Here is a 20,427-nt window from a genome sequence, read left to right as displayed (position 1 = left end):
TCTGATTAAGCGATTCAACAAGCAACCTAATAAACTTGAAACTTGAAACTTGAAACTGATAAACCATGAGACATGCTGAATAGTTGCCTTCCTGCAATATTAACCTTTTAACCGAGGTTGCCTCTTTTCTCTCAAGCAGAGCTTGTCATACCAATTTAGGAGAGATGTGTTCACCCAGAAATTCTACCTGAGAAGCAACTAGCACCCTTGGGAACAGAATCCAGACCTCACAGCATGATCTGTTGTAGAAATTCCTCTCCAGCGTTGACTGGCATAAAACTTTCTATTTTAATGATTTTCCCTGGGGATGGCACATTCCACCACTCTATTATTTATTTAAAGAGCTGAAGTTCCTCAGAAATACATTTTTTGAGTGGGAAGTGCATGTAAGAAATTTAAGTAAGTTCTTCTGATCCGAACGACCTATGTGTTTAGCATGCTGTGACTCTCTCAGGATGATAAACGGGAGGTAACACTGACTCAGGTTGAAATTAAACCTACAATTTAGTTGCATCTATTATCCAACTGAAGCTTTCACACTCATTTTGCTTTTACTGGAGCAGTCCTCACCTATATTTCGGCAGCTTTGTGAGGGTCTTAATTTTCAGCATAATCACACCTACTTGCACCTAAAAAAAAAATACCCCTCCTTTTTATGAAGCCGCATTAGGCTTTTTATACCTGTGGTTCCATTAACCTGCAATGCCCAAAGACCTGGCTTTGCGAGGAGTACACAAAGATTAAAAATTTCATTTCCTTCTTTTATGGGAATTAGATCTGTTAATGGTAAGTAACTGTGCTTTATCCCAGGTCAAGCAGGCAGCATATTCTCAACATGTGGGATAGTGGGAGAGATGGCAATTTAGAAGAATAAATGACTGGCCAAAATGGCCATCCCGTCTGGAGAAAGTTTCCAGACAATAATGAGAGATGAATGTATGAACCAAGGACCAAGTGGCAGCCTTGCAGAGTTCCTCAATAGAAGTTGATCTGAGGAAAGCTACAGACACCGCCATAGCTCTAACTTTATGGCCCGTGACTCAACTCTGCAGAGGGAGACCAGCCTGAGCATAGCAAAAAGAGATGCAAGCAGCCACCCAGTTGGAGATGGTTCTCTTCGAAACAGGATGCCCCAACTTATTTGGATCAAAGGAGATGAAAAGTTGAGGAGCCGTTCTGTGAGGTTGAGAGGTACCAAGCTGTCAGATGTAAAGTGTCCATACTGACACTGTTCAACTCGGAGCATTCCCGCCTCAAATACGTCAAGATGCTCTCATCCACCTTTATCAGCGAGTGTATTCCCTAACATCAATTTCTGCAAGACAAATGATGGTTCTTCTCGGTCACATGGCCTCTACAGTTCATGTGACTCCTTTTGCCAGACTTTACCTCAGAATTCCTCAATGGACCCTGGTTTCTCAGTGGCAGCAAGCTTCCGACCCATTCTCTCAACACATTACAGCAACTCCTTCGTTGAGATAGTCTCTCCATTGGTGGATGCTCTCTTCCAATCTTTCCAGAGGCTTGCTATTTCACACACACCCTCATCAGAAGATTCTCACAACAGATTCTTCAACCTATGCTTGAGGGGCTAATCTTGACTGTCTCGGTACTCAAGGCTATTGGTCCCGCACGGATCGTCAGTGTCACATCAATCTGGTGGACAAATTGAGTCGTCTCCCACCAACCTCACGAATGGACACTTAATTCCTCGCCTCTACATCACATTTTTACTCAATGGGGAACTCCTCATATAGACCTCTTTGCATCTCCCCACAACATGCTGCCTCAGTTCTGCTCCAGGATATACTCTCCTCAACGCCTCAAGGCAGATATTTTTCTTCTGGAATGGGCGAATTAGTTTCTTTATGCGTTCCCTCTGATTCTCAAGACTCTTGTCAAACTCAAGAAGGAGCATACCACCTTGATTCCGATAGCTCTCAGTGGCCCAGACAACCTTGGTTCTCCCTTCTACTTCAACTCAGCAGCAGGGAGCTTCTATTTCTACCAGTATTTCCCTCTCTGCTTACACAAAGTTAGGGGTCTTTACTTCATCCAAACCTGCAGTCTTTACACCTGACAGCTTGGCATCTCTCAACCTAACTGCCACTCTACAGTTCTCTCAATCTATACAGGACATTCTAGATTTTCTACTTGGTGTACTATTCATCACAAGGAGCCACAATCTACCTTCTTGTTTTCAGTTTTGGATTACCTCCTGCACTTATCTTACCCTGGCCTCAAATCCACATCTATTAGAGTCCACCTAAGTACCATTGCTGCTTTTCATCAGCCTCTTAAAGGGAAACCTCTCTCTGCTCATCCTGTGGTTTCCAGATTTATGAAAGGACGTTTCAATGTCAATCCACCTCTCAAGCCACCTCTGGTGGCTTGGGATCTCAACCTTGTTCTTACTCACTTGATGAAGCATTCATTCAAACCAATAGATTCGGCTCATATGAAATTTCTCACTTGGAAAGTGGTTTTTCTCATTGAGCTCACCTCTGCTAGATGAGTCAGTGAGCTCCAAGCTCTAGTGGCAGACCTTTCACAGTTTTCCATCATGACAAGGTTGTCCTCTGTACTCATCCAAAATTCTTGCCTAAAGTGGTTACGGAATTTAATCTCAATCAATCCATTGTACTTCCAGTGTTTTTTCCAAAGCCTCATTCTCATCCTGGAGAAACATCTCTTCATACTCTGGACTGTAAACGTGCTTTAGCTTTCTACTTGCAATGCACTCAACCTCACAAAACTGCTCCTCAACTTTTCATCGCCTTCGATCCAAATGGGATGGGGCATCCTGTTTCCAAGCGAACCATCTTCAACTGGATGGCTGCTTGCATCTCTTTCTGCTATGCTCAGGCCGGTCTTCCTCCGCAGGGTCGAGTCACACGCCATAAAGTTAGAGCTATGGCGACGTCTGTAGCTTTCCTCAGATCAACTCCTATTGAGGAAATCTGTAAGGCTGCCACTTGGTCCTCGGTTCATACATTCACTTCTCATTACTGTCTGGATACTTTCTCCAGATGGGTCGGCCATTTTGGCCAGTCAGTTTTACAACATTTATTCTCCTAAATGCCAACTCTCCCACCATCCCATTCTGGTTTGCTTGGAGGTCACCCACATGTTGAGAATATGCTGCCTGCTTGTCCTGTGATAAAGCACAGTTACTTACCGTACCAGTTGTTATCCAGGGACATCAGGCAGATATTCTTACAACCCACCCACCTCCCCTGGTTGGTTTCTTAGCTAGCTATCTGAACTGAGGTACCTCACAGGAGACGCACAATCTACATTTGGCGGGAAGGCGCATGCGCAGTAGAGCACTCGCAAATTCTTTGAAAGTTCTACTAGCAAGTCTGCTAGCGAGGCAGTCCACTATGGGGCTCCGTGGATGACGTCACTCACATGTTGAAAATATCTGCCTGCTGTCCCTGGATAACAACTGTTACGGTAAGTAACTGTGCTTTATATTTTGTACCTCGCATCAAATATGATAATGCGTTTTAATCAAAATTTTATTAAACTTGAATTATTAATAGTCATTCCATCATGCGGTTTTCAATCAACCACTAGACGTCCTTTATAGAATTCTGCCTAGCGAAGCCCAGACATACTTAGGTATTGCTAGGTGTTCTACAGGTTCTATTAGGCCAGATTTTACTTGGCCTAATTTACCGGCACCTGACTGGAACGCCTAGCGATGTCATAGGCCTAGATTCAATAAACTTACCGTTCGGGTACCGATGGTTTTGTGATCGTTTCCCAGCCCGATTCATTAAACAGCTGTGCGATCAATCTCCGATCCGCACATGCAAATGAGGGGAAATTGCCTGCATAAGTAGGAAGGCAGCGATTCACTAAACAGAAGGAACACCGATTGGGTTTGCTGATCGCTCACGTCCTTGCCTCCATTATAAGCATATTTCTTTCATGCATATTCATTGTGGATATCTTGAAAACCTGACTGGTAAGGGGGTACTCCAGGACTGAATTGAGAAACACTGTTATAGACTACATATGAGGAATGTTCAATCATTTATCTGAGTATGAAACAAAATAGCAAGCGTGTTGAAACAAGTCTGTGCATGTTGTGACATGTCTCGAGGTTACTCGTGCATAAGGTGACCATTTATTTTTTTCATCAAATCAATTTTTTCATTAATTGTCAGTCCAGCCCTCAATTTCTTCCTTCCATTTTTCATGTACACATAATATCTTATTAATTCATAATGGTAACAATAAAATTAAAATAAAACACAAAGCACACTATATGCAGAGAAAATGTTAATTATTTATATTTAGGGGGTTTTCAAAGATGTTAAGGCAGATGACTTTAAAATATGCAATGTCACCTCAGTAACTGTAGAAATAGACAAATAGTGCAAAATATAGACAGCAGATATAAATTCTCAAAACTGAAACATTTTGATCACTAACCTGAAAATAAAATCATTTTTCCTACCTTTACTGTCTGGTGACTTCATGTGTCTCTGGTTGCGTTTCCTTCCGACTGTGCATCCTTTCTTTCCTTCTGCATTCTTCTTTTCCTTCCTATGTGTTTAGTGCCTCCAGTGCTCCTCCCTATGCCCTGAGAGCCCCTTCCCATGCCCTTAGAGCCCCCAGTGCCCCTTCTCATGCCCTTAGTGCCCCCAAAAGCCAAATGAGATGCATGAACGCTTGAGTAAAGTTTATGGTGAATTTGCAACTTAACAACAGCACACCCTGATAAATCCTCAACCTCTTTCATCGCATGCCACTTAGGACCTCTTTTACTAAGGTACGCTAGCATGCACTAAATGATAATTCATGCATGTTAGTCTATGGATACACTAATGGGTTAGCGCACCTTAGTAAAAGGCGGCAGGGGGGCCATCGGAGACGGAGGGGGACGATCGGAGACGGGGACGATCGGAGTCGGGGGCGATCGGAGACGGAGGCGGGGGACGATCGGAGACGGAGGCGGGGGGCGATCGGAGACGGAGGCGATTGGAGACGGAGGCAGGGGGCGATCGGAGACGGAGGCAGGGGGGCGATCGGAGACGGAGGCGGGGGGGGCGATCGGAGACGGAGGCGGGGGGGGCGATTGGAGACGGAGGCGGGGGGCGATCGGAGACGGAGGCGGGGAGGCGATCGGAGACGGAGGCGGGGAGGCGATCGGAGTCGGAGGCGGGGGGGGTGATCAGAGACGGAGGCAGGAGGGTCATTCGGAGGCGGGGGGGCGATTGGAGACAGCGGTAGGGGGGCGATCAGAGACGTCGGCAGGGGGCGATCAGAGGCAATCGGAGTTTGCAACTTAACAACACACACTAATAAATCCCCACTCCCTTTCATTGCATGTCAATTAGACACTCTTTTACTATGGTGTGCTAACCGATTAGCGTGCCTTAAAGCTAATTCGTGCATGTAAGTCTATGGACGCATTAATCAGTTAGCGCACCTTAGTAAAAGAGGGGGTTAATCATTTTTGAAAACATAAACAACTGATTAGCATTTATCCATCCCAGTCCGGATTTTACAAACCTTAATCATTTCTCCCTTTACACTTCCCCCTTCATATTTGCAGTTTCGATTATCCGGGGGGTGATCAGAGGCGGAGACTTCGGCGGCCGGGGGGGGGGGGCGCTCAGAGACGTCGGCGGGGTGGGCGATCGATCGGAGAGGTCAGCGGGGTGGGCGATCGGAGACGTCGGCGGGGTGGGCGATCGGCGACGTCGGCGGGTGAGCGATCAGAGAAGTCGGCGGGGGGGCGATCGGAGATGTCGGCGGGGGGGCGATTGGAGACGGAGACAGGGGGGCAATCGGAGACGGAGGGCAGTCGGAGGTGCGGGGAGGCGGTCGGAGACAGAGGTGGGGGCGATCTGAGGCCGAGGATGAGTGATCGGAGACGGAGGCGGAGGGTGATCGGAGACGGGGGAGTTCGATCGGAGGTGGTGGCGGGGCGGTCGATCAGAGAAGGCGGCGGAGGGTGATCAGAGACGGAGGCAGGAGGGTCAATCGGAGGCTGGAGGGCGATCTGAAGCAGCGGTAGGGGGGCGATCAGAGACGTCGGCGGGGGGCCATCGATCAGAGACGTCGGCGGGGGGCCATCGATCAGAGACGTCGGCGGGGGGCCATCGATCAGAGACATCAGCGGGGGGCCATTGATCAGAGACGTCAGCGGGGCAGCGATCATAGGCAATCGGAGTTTGCAACTTAACAACACACACTAATAAATCCCCACTCCCTTTCATTGCATGTCAATTAGACACTCTTTTACTATGGTGCGCTAACCGATTAGCGTGCCTTAAAGCTAATTCGTGCATGTAAGTCTATGGACGCGCTAATCAGTTAGCACAACTTAGTAAAAACATAAACAACTGATTAGCATTTATCCATCCCATTCCGGATTTTACAAACCTTAATCATTTCTCCCTTTACACTTCCCCCTTCATATTTGCAGTTTCGATTATCCGGGGGGAGCGATCAGAGGCGGAGACTTCGGGGAGCAATCGGAGACGGCGGCGGGGGAGCAATCGGAGACGGCGGCGGGGGAGCAATCGGAGACGGCGGCGGGGGGGCGGTCGGAGACGGCGGGGGGGCGGTCGGAAACGGCGGTGGGGGGGCGGTCGGAGACGTCGGCGGGGGGACGGTTGTAATATTAATACATAATGGTTAACCACAAAATTAAACTCCACAAAGCACACTGTACGTATGCTTCTCAAGATTCATTCCTAGCAGAACAAAGATAACCCCTATGCAAATATGACACAAAAAACTAAAAATACTAATAAATACAAATGAAGCCCTAGGATGATTCAAAACTGCATGCTATACAACCCCCAAGAAATAGAAACAAGTGCATTTCTGGAAAATATATTACATTACATTGGTTCTGTGCAGTTTACAGGTCAAGATGTAGTAGATGACAATCAATCATCACATTTAAGAGAAAATACATTTTAAGAGCCAAAAAAGGCTGAATAAGATGTGAAAATTGGGCTATGAATCCCAATTTCAAAAGAAACGTTTCTAGACCCCTCCCTGGACTTTCTCAGAAGTGCATTTGCCCTACCTTTGCTCGTTTTCTGCATCTGGAGTTATTTCTTGGGTCTGGCCAGGGGCGCAGAGCTAGGCAGTGGCCTTGCTCGAGAGGAGAGAAACGACAGCAGCTTCTGTGGGGCTGGAGAAATCTCCAATGGGACACAAGAGTCTGTCCTCCACAGGTGGCTGCACGCGCTCCTTCCCGCCCAGGATGGCTGCACGCGCTCCTAAGAGCACGAGACCATCCCGCTGAGGTGAGCTCGCGGACGCTGAAGACGGGCCCCAGCAAGTTCAGCTGGGCACGTGCTCGGGATGCTTTGCAGACGGCTCAGAGTACGCCCAGCTCACCGTAGGGGATAAGCTCGCGCCTGTCCCGCTGCCAACCCTGTCAGCAGCTGAGCGGCAAAGAGCAGAAGCGCGTGGCGCTGAGCGGCTTCTTCATTGGCCGCGCACGCTCCCGCTCAGCGGCAAAAGAAACGCGACTCCAGACCTTAATAAGAGCGTGACATATTGAATGTATCAGAAAGACCATAAAATAATAAAGCCAATGACAAGCGATACACCACATTTTAAAAATGCTAGTACAATATAAATAAATAAGAATGGCAAAAGATAATAAGAGCCTGATAAATAAACCCCACCGACTCTCCATAAACAAAAACACTCCATACATATATATTAAAATCATATATATATTTACATTATAACATTTTATTGAAGGAATGCAATAGATACACAACAATATAAAAACCAAAAACAAGTACAAGCTAGATTAAGGCCCTTTTTTACAAAAGTGTGCTTGAAGTACCTGAATTTAAACCACTTAGGCTATAAGTGTTATAGAAATACAAAAAAAAACAAAAAACAAATATTGTTTTCATGTTTTAAGGATATTGTTTTTATGATATGGATGTTTTTATGATGTGTTCTGTGATATTAATGCGGTTTTTTTGTATGTTATATTTAGGGCTCCTTTTTTCAAGCCAGGCTAGCGGGGTTAGCGTGCACGACTTTTCATCACACGCTACCGCCTGCTCAAGAGGAGGCGGTAGCGGCTAGCGCGGCTGGCGGTTTAACGCGCGCTATTATGCTAGCGCAGCTTGATAAAAGGAGCCCTCAGTGTCCCCTGAAGAAGGCGTAATCAGTACAATTGAAATAAAGACCCATTTGGTTGCAGACATCCACCTTGTATCTTTACACACACAAATGTTCATAACATTGACAGACTTGTGTACACGATGGGGGCAGAGTGTGGTGCAGTGGTTAAAAGCTACAGCCTCAGCACCCTGAGGTTTTGGGTTCAAATCCACGCTGCTCCTTGTGACCCTGGGCAAATCACTTAATCCCCCTGTTGCCCCAGGTCCATTAGATGGGTTGTGAGCCCACCAAGACAGACAGGGAAAAATGCTTCAGTACCTGAATAAATTTATGTAAACCATTCTGAGCTCCCCCAGGAGGACGGTATAGAAAATTGAATAAATAATTCTAGTGTACACTTATGAAAGGAATTAATAAAATAAAATTGAATTTGAGGCACTGGGTTATAGGATACTGTCAGTTACATGCCTAAGTTTTCCAAGTTTATTTAAAAATTTGTTATACCGCCTTATCAACAGTTTCAAGGTGGTTATACAATAAAATCAGGGGAGGACAAATTATAACAATTCAAACAGTGGACAAATAAGACAACTGACAAGAGTTAGGCGCGAGAAATTACCCCAGCCATTGAGCTAAAGTTTAGAACATACCTGCGGTCTTTAGCTACTATTTGACAATGGTAATTATGTGCGAAACTGCCAAAAGAGAATTCACATGGCATGCACCTAATTTCTATGTAGATAGTGTTGGAGCAGAGACTGGACAAAGCCAGGGCAGCCCAAGAACTTATCAGACTAGTGGCAATATACAGTCTGCTATCAGGGTAACTTATTTATTACCCGGAAAAGGGACCACCTTATCCAGATGTTCAGCGTTGGCCACTATTCAAAGAGAGACACTAAATATTTGTATATCGTTTGACGGCGAGAGCCAGCAATTAAAAATATACTGACTCCATTGGCTGAATATTGATCCACGTGATTCATAGCTGAATAATTTAATGTCTTTTAGCCGCTTTATAATTCATGCCATCCCGCTGAGCATTGTTTTGGAAAGAACTCTTCAGTACCACTGAAAATTTCAATCTAGTATTCCGTTATTTCTCTGAATCTTATTTCAGCGTAACCAATTGTAAGTCATTCACTCGTGCCCAGATTCCCTGAAGATTTTTGACCATATCAGCCATGTTGAAAAGGCAACACATTTTTTTTTAGATTTGACAACTAACATGTCATCCAACTGAATGGAAGCAAATGAGATTTGTAAAACCCAGAATGCATTTCTTCATGAGTCGCTACACATGGCGTAACTGTAAGCTACACATACTGAAAAATAATGTTCTTCAGCCTATTGTCTTGAGAGAGAAATAAGCTGCATTCGTCCATGGTCTCTCAAGCATCATCTCATGAATTGCTAACATCTGCCTGGCATCACAGCCAGCTCAGTGGCTCAATTGCATGCAGTTAGGGCAGGCTTCTGTAATTGGTGCCTAAAAAAATAAGCACCTATAAATATAGTGCCTATTGCTAGTGGCGTAGTAGGGGTACCCCTCCCCCACCTGCGCCCCCTTTCACTTATAACTTTTTAACTTATCTGGCATGGTCAGCATGCCCTTATTGGTGTCGGCTCGTCCTTTTACGTCACTTCCTAGGCGCAGGCCTTGAAGTGATGTCAGACAGAGAGCCGATGCCGAAGCGGGCAAAAACCTCACACCGGGAAAGTAAAACAAGGTAAGGGGAGAGCAAGGGGCACGTGGGCACGACAAGGAGAGGAGTGGGGGGGGGGGGGCTGGAGAGGAGGAGGGGTGCCGCACCCTTAGGAAGACCATGCCCAGGGCAGACCACCCCACACACTCGCACCTCCGCACATGTAATTACTAATTAGTATTTGTTAAACTAATTGATTGCTCTCACCAATTAAGTGCCAATTGAGCCAGTTTGCGCATGCAAATGACCCCATTCTATAACCATGTGCCCAATCGTCCGCCTACTACTGTGCGCACACGCCTATTAATGAATTCAGGAAGCTTACTACGACGAGCAAGTCAGGTTCTCAGGACATCTACAATGACTATGCATGAGACGCATTTGCATGTGTTACCTCCATTCTACATAAATGTGTCTCATGCATCGTCATTGTGAACATCCTGCAAACCCAAGTGGCTAGGTGTGTCCCGAAGACTGAACAGAAGAACTGCCATACTGGGACAGACCAAGGTCCAGTATCCTGTTTCCAACAGTGCTTATCAGGTATAGAACAATATGATGGAGCATATGGCAATCAGGTACAGTTAAATGATACGTCTGCCTATGACTGATATGAATGCCTTGGTCTGGGTTATGTTTTAATTTATTATACCTCACCTAGAAATGCAATTATAAAATATTATTAAATGACAATAATTCCATTTTACACTGAGAAGGTGCTCTGAATGGTAGCTCTAGGAGATATCACCACCCTTCAGCTGAGCATGAAAGAAAATGCAGAGCCTGCTAACACTGAGTATGAATTAAATCCCGAGCCTCTCTGCTTCTTCTTAACACAGTCACAGACAGAATGAGTCGATAGGGGCCTGCCTGCCTATGCCATTATCCAAAATACAGTCTCAGCTAACTAAAAAATTATTCAATATGACTTGACAGTGTAGAATGCGACAAATATGCAAAAATAGCCACATCCATCTTTGAAAGCTTAGATCATTCCAACAAAAACACGAAATGATGACTGAACTGCTACAGAAAGTAAAGTGAAAGAAGAGGTATTGCTGGATTTTCTTATTCCAGCTCACTGGAAATCTAACCAATGGGATACCAGAGACAAGGGAAAATTATGTCCTACCTGTTAATTTTCTTTCCTTTAGTCACAGCAGATGAATCCGGAGACTAGTGAGCTGTACAAAAGCAGTCCAAACATAGGGAGGGAAATAAAGTGAACTGAAAAACATGCCCTGCGGTACATGTCTAAGGAGATAAAATACCTAGAGAGTACATATCCTATGAACATACAGAGGGTAACCCCTCTAGCCCATGTGAGCAGGAGCAATCCTTACCTAAGAGCACCATGCTGCGGGAAACCCCAGCTACAGTGTCCCTCCACAAATAGTATGAGTGCAAGGCAGCCTGCTAATGCAATCACCAGGCTTCAAATAACCTCCTGTGAATGCAACCAACATGTCTGGCAACAGTCCTTGGCTGATGGCAAACCCCATGAGCCTCGTCATAAACCAGACCTACTTCCCTCGGAAGGTCCTAGGGCAGCCAGCCTGGACTCATGACAAATGAAGATTCCCCACCTGACTGAAGCCCTCTCAAGTATCAAGTCCCTAGGACACAGGAGGCCACACTGTTGACCCCAGTCAAGAATAATGCCAGAGGAGAGGCAAGGCATCCCCTTGTAACCAGATACTACTCTGTACCCGGGCCACGAAGTGACAAGTGCCTGTCCCAGCGTCCCAATGAGAAATAGTAACAGCCTCAGACAATGAGGTAGCTTATTCAACTGCCAGTCCATTCCACCACATGAATGAACCCATGGGCATCTGCTACTACAGCTGAAGCAGCTTCCGCTTCCCTATGCGGGAAAGGAGTAAAAATACTCCCCATACCAGTGCCTCCCTGAAGAGAACAGCGACCCCTCTAACTCCATGCCCATAGCCCAAGTGAGCTCATGGAACTGAAGTATCCCAGTCCTTGAGGGGAAAAGGAGACCTAGGAGCACAGGTGATGCTCCCCCCCCCCCCAAGGAAGGCACCGTACAGCTCCTATCCCGCAGCTCAACTGAGGCCTACTCCTCAGGAATCCGTCTCCACCAATGCCTGAGCCACAGGAATTGGCCTTCCACTGCGGCCTGAGCCACAGGAGCCTCTCTCATCTGAGGCCTGAGCTCCAGGAATATGTCTAGCCCTGAGGCTGGAACCACTGGAATATCACTCAACTGAGGACCAAGCCACTGAAATTTCCACATCTGAGGCCCTAGGAACCTTTCCCACCTGTGAACAATTAGAGGTACAAGGGAAGGGGGCACAGAGGAGGGGGGTGCCAGTGCCCCTACCAACATGGTGCCTGAGGCGGACTGCCCCCCCCCCCCTTACTAAGCCACTGAGCCCATCTATTGAAGGTAAGAGCTCACAAGCATAAGACCCCATGTGGTCGAAGACCGAGTCACAAGCTCTTACTGAACCCTTATTCAATCCCAAGAAACAGAAAAATTACCTTTCTGTCATCTGACCTGCAGAAGCTATACCATGCATTACCTCTTTTTTTTTGGTTTTAATGTCTCATGTTTTATGATGTGCATTTTAACACAATTTAACTGACATCTGAGGGGAACTAATTTGTTTTTAATAGCACAGGAAAAGAGGTTATCCCTTTCCTCCGTACATGCCTGAGAGACGCAGATGCCACTTTACCATTTTCCTTTTTCTGTAATATATTTGACCTGATCTGTAAAGCTCAGAGATTGGTGGGAAAGAGGACGGTCCTGCGTCAGCTCTGCAGTGGTATCGCGGCTAAACAGCAGCTCTAGAATTTCAACAGGTGTCGAGCGACTGAAGTCAAGGCAGCCAGAGAGGCTACTATGAAGAAGAAAAAAAAAAAAGATTCATATGTTACCATGAGAACAGAGATAAGAGTGTTGGTTAAACAAGGCACTTAAAGATTTCATGTTTACCATTCTACAAATGGATTCTTAGTCTTCAGACATAACAGAAATATTTCCTTTTCTGTGAGCTGTGTGGTTAAGGCTCTTCCTACTTAGACCATCCAGGTTAAATGGGATGGGAGCTAACCTCATTCTGAGGGCATCTTTATGTTTCCCTCATATTATTTTAAATAATAATAGCAGGGACTATTAAAGAAATGTTTGGCACAAACTATTTTATTTTCCTTCCCTAATTAATCTACAAGTAAGAGCTGTTTCACTGTAGAACATCTGGAAACGAATCCGGCGTTCATACCTTGTTACAATCGATTGAGAAAAGCCTATATATAGGCAAGGCCAGTCACACAGGCCCCCAAAAGGCTCAGCATATATCCCCCCCCCTCCTCCCACTCTGCACCTGAACGTGCATCCAAGGAACTGCTGTGGTGAGAGCAGTTGACGCAACTTAAAGATTTCATGTTTACCATTCTACAAATGGATTCTTAGTCTTCAGACATAACAGAAATACTCCACCGCCTTTCTTCCATTGGTATAAAAGATCATGTATTAGAATGGTTTCGTTCTTATTTCACAGATAGATCTTCTTCTGTGTATTTTAACAACTCTATTTCAAAAACATATCATACTAATTATGGAATACCACAAGGGTCCATATTGTCACCTCTACTGTTTAACATCTATTTGGCCCCTCTTTTAACCCTATGTCAATCCATAGGATTCACTGTGTACGCCTATGCTGATGATTTCCAACTTTTGCACCCCATTGATCCCTCTAGTTCCCAGGACATATTCGAAATCAACCATAAACTGGCTAAAATCCATAAGTGGTTGAATATTAATCAACTTTCTTTAAGTATCAATAAATCCACAACTGTGCTTTTCTCAGGGAAAGAAGGCGTTCAACTCATTAATCCAATCATAATCGATAACAAACCTCTTAATCACACTACTAATACAAAAATCTTGGGTGTCATAATAGACAATAATCTCACCTTTCGACCACACATTAGCTCTTTGGTTAAAAATTGCTTCTATAGACTAAGAATGATTCGTTCGCTGGTCCCCCTTCTTGATTCTCCATCTCTCAATACTCTAATTCACTCCCTAGTGATCTCAAAATTAGACTATTGTAACTCTTTATTAAAGGGGGCTTATCTCAAGGATATTAGGCGCCTCCAAATTATACAAAACACCGCAATAAAGGTAATTTCAGGTTCTAAAAAATTCGACCACGTCACGCCTCTACTCCAACATGCCCATTGGCTTCCCATTTCATATAGGATAACATTTAAAATAGCTCTTTTAGTCTTTAAGACATTAAAAAATAATACTCCAGCATTTATAGATAGACATCTGATTCCGTACAATTCGCCTAGAGTTCTCAGATCATCCTCACAATCCACCCTATATGTTCCCTCTTTAAAAATCATTGGTACTCGCCGTGACTTGATTTTCTCGGTTACTGCTCCAACAATTTGGAACTCACTCCCTCTTTATTTAAGACTTGAACCAGACTTGCAAAAATTTAAGAATAGCTTAAAGTGTCTTCTTTTTAAAGAAGCCTTTAACTAAAAGTTGTTGTTTTTTTTTTTTTTTTTTGCTGGTTATTTCCTACTTTCATCACCCTTCATCAAATTAAGATCCCCTTCCCTTTTAAATTTTTCTTCTGTTCTAAATTTTTTCTCCCTCACCTTCCTAATGTACTACCCCATTTTGGTTATTTTATTTTAAAATTGTATTTTTTCTTTCTTTCCTACCGTTTCATGTGGCATGTCACCCCAGTTTGTTTTTTACTTTTTTAAAGTAGTCATTTTTAATTTTAATGTATTTGTGATTTTATTGCCTTTGTAAAACGCTTTGTAATCTGAAAAGCGTTTAATCAAATATCATAATAAACTTGAAACTTGAAACTTGTTTTGGAGAAGGTTTGGACAAGTTCCTGGAGGAAAAGTCCACAGTCCGCTATTGAGACCGACATGGGAAGGCACTGCTAGCAATTGTTGCACACCTGTAACAGGTGTTCTCCGTGGACAGCAGGATACAGCCGCCACACATCTGGGTGACGTCACAGCTGACGTTGCCGATCGGCCCTTGTCAAAGCGCTCAGAATTAACTTTAAAGTTCTGAGGTAATGCACTAGTTCCCTACCCACACGGAGTTATTAGCAACAGAACACTCACTGCACTTTCAGTCACTTTCTAACTGCCACAGCGGTCAGATAGCCAAACGTGCCCTTGTCACTTTCTTATTTTATTTAGCTAGTTAGTTAATTTCACCATTTGAACCGCGAATAATAGGTTCAGCTAGCTATTCCCGCGATTCAATAATGGAAAAGAAGCCAGGGTTTAAATCCTGCTCATGTGTGGCAAGAATGTCCATTACGAACCCGCACCAACTGTTTAAAGTGCCTTGGATCGCAGCACGACTCGGACTCCTGCTTTAACTAAACGAGCACCCAGGGCTCGGGGGAAACAAATGAAAGCTCCTCCTACAAAACCCGGCCCATGCTCTCCCACTTCTCTGCCTGCAGATTCGGCAAAACATACGCTGACCGTCCCTGCAACACGTGAGCAATCTATTCAGCAGCACTCACCTCCAGCGCTGTGCCCGCAATACCAAAGAGCAATGGATGACACTGGCCGGCACCAAAACAAGCCGTGCTTCACGGCCCACACTGCAAGAGTCAGACTCCTCTGAACTCAGAAGCAGAGGGGGGGGGGGGGGTGTCTTCGGCATCATTCAAGAGAGGAGCTTCGGCATCTCTTGGAACATCAGATAGCCATTTGGCAGGAACCTCTCACGTCCCAATCGACGAGAAAAGGTATAGATACGAAATATAAGATACAATCTGCATTGGGGCACAATAAACTTCAGTTGTCTTACCAGCATTCTGTGATCACAGAATCGGCACTTAAGCGTGCTAAAATTACTCGTAGTGTCACCAGTGCTCCACCTGGCAAAGACCACAAACTATTGGATCTTGTTTCTCGGAAAATTTTTTCAGAACACAATGCTAGTTGCCGCATTGCCAATCATCAGTTTCTCATCACTCAATATCTTTTTGAATTGCTTGAGCAGTTGGAACAATCAACCATGCTCCCGGACCTTCAAGAATGCGTTAAAATATTGGCTATGCACCTCATCTAACACATATGACACTGCTTCAAGAGCAGCTGCCATTGCGGGGAGATGGATGGCGTGGCTCCGGGCATCGCAGAGGATGCTCATGATAAACTTGCAAACGCACCGTGCATTAGCGATGAGCTCTTTGGCGAAAAGGTTGAGGCAATATTTTCGGAATTAAAGAAAAAAAAAAAAAATACTACTACTTTGCAGGCTTTAGCATAGGGAAATATAGAGCAACAAATGTTTCCACAAAAAAAGCCATACAATCGCTACAATACTAAAATGCCTTTCAGGAGATATAACCAATGTTATAATTACAACAGGTACAAAAAAAACACAAGCAACCGCACCAACAAAATAAGCAAAGACCAAGGGACAGGAAAACAACAAAGCCTGCACCAAACTTTTGATACTGATCCAAATTCTTTCCAAAGAGGTCCAGTGGGAAGTCGTCTGACCTCTTTTCTCTCTCAGTGGTCACAAATAACAATGGACCAATGGGTCTTTTCAAATATATAGGCAAGGCCAGTCACACAGGCCCCTCAAAGGCCCAGCATATATCCCCTCTCCGCCCACTCTGCACCTTAACGTGCATCCAAGGAATTGCTGTGGTGAGAGTGGTTGACATAACTTGTTTTGGAGAAGGTTTGGACAAGTTCCTGGAGGAAAAGTCCATAGTCTGTTATTGAGACAGACATGGGGGAAGCCACTGCTTGCCCTGGTTCAATAGCATGGAATATTGCTACTATTTGGCCACCGTGAAGATGAGATACTGGGCTAGATGGACTATTGGTCTGACTCAGTAAGGCTATTCTTACGATTTTATGTTTTCATAGCCCGTCGGTTGCTGAGCCTGGATCCTCCTCGCTGCTGCATTCCGCCCTTGCTGAAGTAAGCAGTAACATCAAAAGGGAGCAGATACAGCAGCAAGGAAGCTCCAGGTTCAGCAGCAGACAGGGTAAGTGCTGGCGAAATAAGTGCTCCAATGCTCATTGGAATGCATATGCTAAAAACCTCTAGCATAGCTTGATAAAAAGGGGCTGTAAGTGCCTAAATTACCCCCCACCTTAAACAAAACCACACAAGAGGTTTTTTGCACTGTTTTTTTGACAGTCCCTGCTCTGAAGAGCTTACAATCTAACTTTGACAGACATGAAATATAGGGTTGGGGATGCAGAACCTAAGGTGAGAAGAGTTAGGAGTTGAAAGCACTCTAAGAGGTACGCTTTTAAACAGGCCTTGAACACTGCCAGAGGTAAGCCAAGGGAACAAAATGAGATTGGTTGGGAAAACAGGGGAGGGAAATAGCAGATTAATTCAATATTATCTACCACTCCAGGCTAAATTCATCTTATTGATTACAGTACCTTGGAAGGCATCTGAAAACAATAGTGTTTTAAAGCCTATTTTAAAGTGTGATTTTTCAGCTGTCCACTAGATGGTGGTACTCAATCATATTTCCATGACATGAATACAGTATACTGTAACTCTTATATAAAGACAGTTCCCATCCTCATGCCCTACTGTTTAAAACAACAGATGGACAACTTGGCATCTTTTCATGTCCTTCATGGCGGTTCAGATTAACTTGGTCTAAATTAGGCTTGGATGCCAGATCATATCATGCTGACTTGATTCTGACTTTGGGTACACACTGACTTCGCTGCCGTCTAAAGAATAGGAGACAGATGGCTTCATACCTTTTATCTACATTTGCCACCTGGGGTTTGCAGGTATTTTGTGAAACACAGAGAAAGCATGCTAATTAGTAGAACAGTTTTGCATCACTTCCAGAGCTGCTTCCTAGGTCAAGTTGCACAGCCTAGTCAGCCACTGCTAAGGCCCTCTTAAGGATGATGCTTGAAGGTTCTGCAGCACTAGTTCCCAGTCCAAGATGATGCAGGGATTAGCCTGCTTGCCACCACCTCTGAGAGTTCCCATCCCTATCCCAAAGTTGCACGATCTCGACTAGGATTCTGACTCCACCCTATCCCTGTGACAGTTGCTGCCATGGTATCCTTAAAGAGCACATCGTAGATGAATCCTGCCATGCCAAAAGGTGTGGCCCCTTACTAAGCATCAAATGTAAACATCAAAAACTGATTGGATGTCCCATTCTTTTACCCCCACCCTTTTAAAAAAAAAGCATAGCATGGTAACAGCTCCAAAGCTCACAGGAATTCTATGAGTGTCAGAACTGTTACCACCGTGGCCAGTGCTAAAAGCCGTACAACGCTTTTGTAAAAGTGGGGGTTAATGACCAGTTGCATTGTATTAGAAAGACTGGAGAAGACTTGACAGCATTGGAGCTCAAGTCGTCTTTTGTGAGCTAAGTCCTTGAACGTGCCTCTGGGTGACTGTCCTTTTCTAAACCTGAGCTGTTCTGTGAGGGTTTTTTGCCAATGAAAGTATCAAAAGCAGTTTTGATTTAGTTCTATACTGCTACATTAGTCTGAGGTTTTTTCTTCCTCTTTTTGGGTGCATGCTGGGTTTGAAGAGGGGGGGGTACCTCGGTGCCCCGATCACACAACGTTTTGAATCATCATATGAACATATTATAAAGGTTTTCAAACATTGCATACTTTCTTCACTGGCTTTAAAGGTGGTCCTCCTTTTATGCAAAAAAAAAAAAAAGAATGATCCAAATGATCTTTTTTTTCTGTCCCTCCACTAAGTCCATATCTTGCCCACATTTCAAATATGTGTTATGACCCAATAGATACTGGTACTTTTGCAATTCCAATAAAATGGTGGAGAGGAAACCATGAAAGAAACAAACTTCTCTTATTACCCTCATAACTTCCTCCTTCCCACTCACAAGCTACACCTCAGAGTATAACTACAATCAGCATAGACCTGATGACTACTAGGTCCCTCTTTTCTGTGTCCTTCTCTTCGGCTGCCAACCCCAGACAAGCTACCCGGATCCCCACGGCGGGCTCCATCTCTGGCAGTGTTCAAGGCCCAGTTAAAAGCCCACCTCTTTAAGAGTGCTTTCGACTGCAAACTTCTCTCACCTTGGGTTCTGCATCCCCAACCCTATATGTCATGTCATGTCTGTCCAAGTTAGATTGTAAGCTCTTCCAAGCAGGGACCGTCTATAAATGTCAAAATGTACAGCGCTTTGTATGCCTTTCAGCACTATATGTGATAAGTAGAAGTAAATAAGAAATTTCATATGATTTCATATGACAAAGTTTAAATGTCCTAAGAATAAGAGAACCGGTTGGACAAAACCAGTGGGGTCCTATTGATCCATTTAGTTATTACATTTGATATACGGCCTTATCAATCAAGGTCAAAGAAGTTCATGCATTTTCTTTGCTTCTGGGGCTTGTTTGTATTTTTGTGTCACTGCATTACAGACACATTATTTCTTGTATTGTTTTGTACATTTCTTGGAATTGTAAGTGAGTGTATGCGGGAATATATGGGATAGGCACATGGGATTGCTTAGAAAGAGGACGAGATAACAAGTTTCAAGTTTTTATTAGTATTTGATGAATCGCTTATTCAAGTTGCTAAGCGATTTACAACTACATAAAATAGTGTTATATAATTTAAACAAAGTAACTTCAAACTAACAGGTCTAAGACAGACACGAAACAAAGGGATAGAGGGGCAAAGTTACATGTTCTAGGTTTAGGAAAAAAAGATAAAAACAAGGAAAAAACAATAGGATGGGTAAAAGACTGAGCCAAAAATTAGATATTAAATGCGTCTTTAAAAAGATAACTTTTAAGACTTTTTTTTAATTGGTTAAGGTCTTTTTCCTCTCTATATACTGGGGAAGTGAGTTCCACAGTTGGGGGGCCATTACTGAGAACATATCCTGTCTTCTAATAACTATAATTTTCAATGAAGGGATCGTTAGGAGATTTTGAGATGTCGAACGAAGAGACCGGGCAGTATTATGGGGAATATTGAGGTTCTTTAAAGATTAAAGTTTTAAATACTAAAAGTAGTCTTTTGAATGTAATGCGGTGACTAATCGGGAGCCAAAGGGGTGACATGATCATATTTTTTACCACTGTGGATGAGTTTAATGGCCCTGTTTTGTATTATTCGGAGACGTTGATTAGAAGAGAGTTACAATAATTGAGTCTGGCTATGATAAGACAGTGAATTAATATATTAATAGATTTGGTCTCGAGAAATTTGGAGATAAAGCGTATCATACGTAGTTTGTAAAAGCATATTTTAACTGTATTACTAATATGGTCGTGAAACAAAAGTTGACCATCGACGATAACGCCTAAGATTTTTAACTCTAAGGGGATATTGTTAAGGACGAATGGAGTACTCGGGAGGATATCTTTTTTCCAAGAGAAAAGCATCGATTTAGTTTTTTGAATGTTTAAGGCTAGTTTGTAACGGTTACTGCAGATGATCAAGCCAGATACCGATGTTAAATGCTGACACTTTATCTAGTCCCCAATCCCTATTAAGCTAATGTAAACCACCCATGTGAATTATCATCTCTCCTCTTACTCATTCTGTCTTCAAGCTTTCTCTCAT

This window comes from Geotrypetes seraphini, chromosome 17, assembly GCF_902459505.1.
Source record: "Geotrypetes seraphini chromosome 17, aGeoSer1.1, whole genome shotgun sequence".
Lineage (NCBI taxonomy): Eukaryota > Metazoa > Chordata > Amphibia > Gymnophiona > Dermophiidae > Geotrypetes > Geotrypetes seraphini.
This window is presented reverse-complemented; position numbering follows the sequence as displayed.